The following is a 2,404-nucleotide window of genomic DNA, read 5'->3' on the forward strand; positions in this document are numbered from 1 at the left end:
GGGGGGGGGGGGGGGGGGGGGGGGAGTTCACGTGGATATGCTGAAGCAGAAGATTGATTGCTACAATCCAGTCATTGGACATATAACACCTGAAAGTGAGCAGAAAATTCTACATTCATTTAAGCTGCTTACTCAAATGATCCTTGCAATGATGAATGAGGTTATTCCTGCCAATATCCGAAAACATAGCTACAAGCAGTTTGCATTCCGAAGAAGGACATGCAAATACATTCTCCAAAACACCCAATTGGCGATTGTGGGGTGTATTCATTGAAGTTTATCGAGTGTCTAGCGCTTGGTGTAACTTTTGATGGGATATCCGATCAAAATATTCAGGGTTTGCTAGTGAAGATGGCAGGAGAGATCCTCGATGAAGGAGGATATAGTTTTTATTGAAACTGTGTGATGTACCTTGAATGAACCTTTTATTTTGTATTTGACTTCTGGTATTTTATTTTTTTAATTGACTTTCACTTATGCTATGTGTATCATAACTCAGTCTTCTCGTCTAGATAACTCAGTCTTGTCATATTTATATAACTCAGCCAAACCTCAAAAATTACCCTAAAATCGGAAATGTTTAGATAATTTAGCCTTAGAGTTTACATAACCCAGCCTTGTCATCTAGATAACTCAGTCGTATCGTTAAATATAACTCAGCCAAACTTCAAATATACCCTAAAATAGGAAAATGTAATGAAAGTACTTTAAAAAGTTTTATTTAAGATCTTCTTATCAATATGAAGTAAGTATAAGTCATCTGAATGTGTCTACTTTTTTGAATATAAAAGTTGAGACTATCATGATCTTGAGGTATATGTTGTCTTGCAATTACTTAAGAACCTTACATGTAGATATAAGTTGTGAGCCTATAATTCATATAAAGTAAAACATATATGTACTTTCAACTGAATGTTTGTACTTCTAATATTGCCCAGTGACTCCTAAATCCTAAATTCTATACCTTAAACACTAAAACCTAAATCCAAAACCGTAAACCCTAAATCTAAAATAACTCAGCTGTAATAATAATTTATCATAACTTAGCCGTGTCGTTACCGTAACTCAGTCATCATTTGTTACTCGAGATTGCTCATATTTTTGGGCGGGAATTGAAACTTGTGAATTTTGTTCAGTGAATCTCGCGACTGTTCGTCGTTCTATTTCTCTCTATATATATTTTCATTCACTTATGCTTTTTCTCTCCCATCTCATACTCTATAGAAAAATCTAATCTCCTCAAAAGTTATGCTGGTTGTCCCTGGTTGGTCAACAAGGTTAGAGAGCAATGTCAATGCCATACTAAGCTCTGCAGATTGGGAAAACCTCCCCGTTCTAAACCTTGGTCTGGATGCCTTGCTTGATACAACCAATACGACATAGTTTAGGTTTTTACATGATCTCTCGCAGGCGATCCCGGAGATTCTGAAAGAAGGATGGGTACATGAGTGGCCGACATACCGCTTGATTCCCGATCATTTTATGGAACACTGGTTTCTTATACTCGCTGTAAGGACCGAATATGTATCCATATTAGATATAACAACAACACTAATATAGATAAAACAACAATAATATTTGTAATCTTCTTTGTTGTAGCGATAAAACACTTGGGATCGAAGGCATAATTTGACAGTTTGGATACGTTTTGATACGGTGGCCAGAACGCTGTTTCGTTGTCAAATGCGCGAGTTGAAGAGGATTTGGGAGAATGGTGGCGAGAAGCCTAAGTGGATGCTAACTAGTGTTTGGCTTGATCTCCTCGATATGTTTGAAGAGTTTGGACCTGATAATTTTGGTTTCAGAATGTAATTCGACATGTTTATTTTGTATTTTTACTCAGATGTAATTATATATAACGCAGCCGTGAAAGTTTATATTTTCACCTTTAAGTTTTTTAACTCAGTCGTATAAATCAATATAACTCAGCCGTATCATTTGATATAATCAGCCATAAAGTTAAACAAACCCAGCCGTAAACTTAAAAAACTCAGCCGTAAATTTCAAAAATACTCAGCCATAGTCATTCGTAAAGTTAAAAAAAAAATCAGCCGTAAAGTTTAAAAAACTCAGCCGTAAGTATATTAATTAGGGACGTTTAATATTTTGAGTTTTGAAATTTACTTAGCTGTAACTGAATTAATTATGGTGCCCTTTAATAGGCATGTGAAAAATACGGCTGAAACCTAATATAAAGACCATAATTATGCGTGTGAAAAAATACATATGAAACCTAATATCATGACCATAATTATGCGTGTGAAAAATACGGCTGAAACCTAATAGTATTAGGCTAATACCGAGACCTTTTGAATATCGATATGATAATATTTTATTTATTTAATATGTTTTAAATAAAATTAAACGTCGCTGTTTCTTTGATGTCTTCTTCTTACAAAGTTCA

The sequence above is a fragment of the Brassica oleracea genome, chromosome C9 (genome assembly GCF_000695525.1).
Source record: "Brassica oleracea var. oleracea cultivar TO1000 chromosome C9, BOL, whole genome shotgun sequence".
Lineage (NCBI taxonomy): Eukaryota > Viridiplantae > Streptophyta > Magnoliopsida > Brassicales > Brassicaceae > Brassica > Brassica oleracea.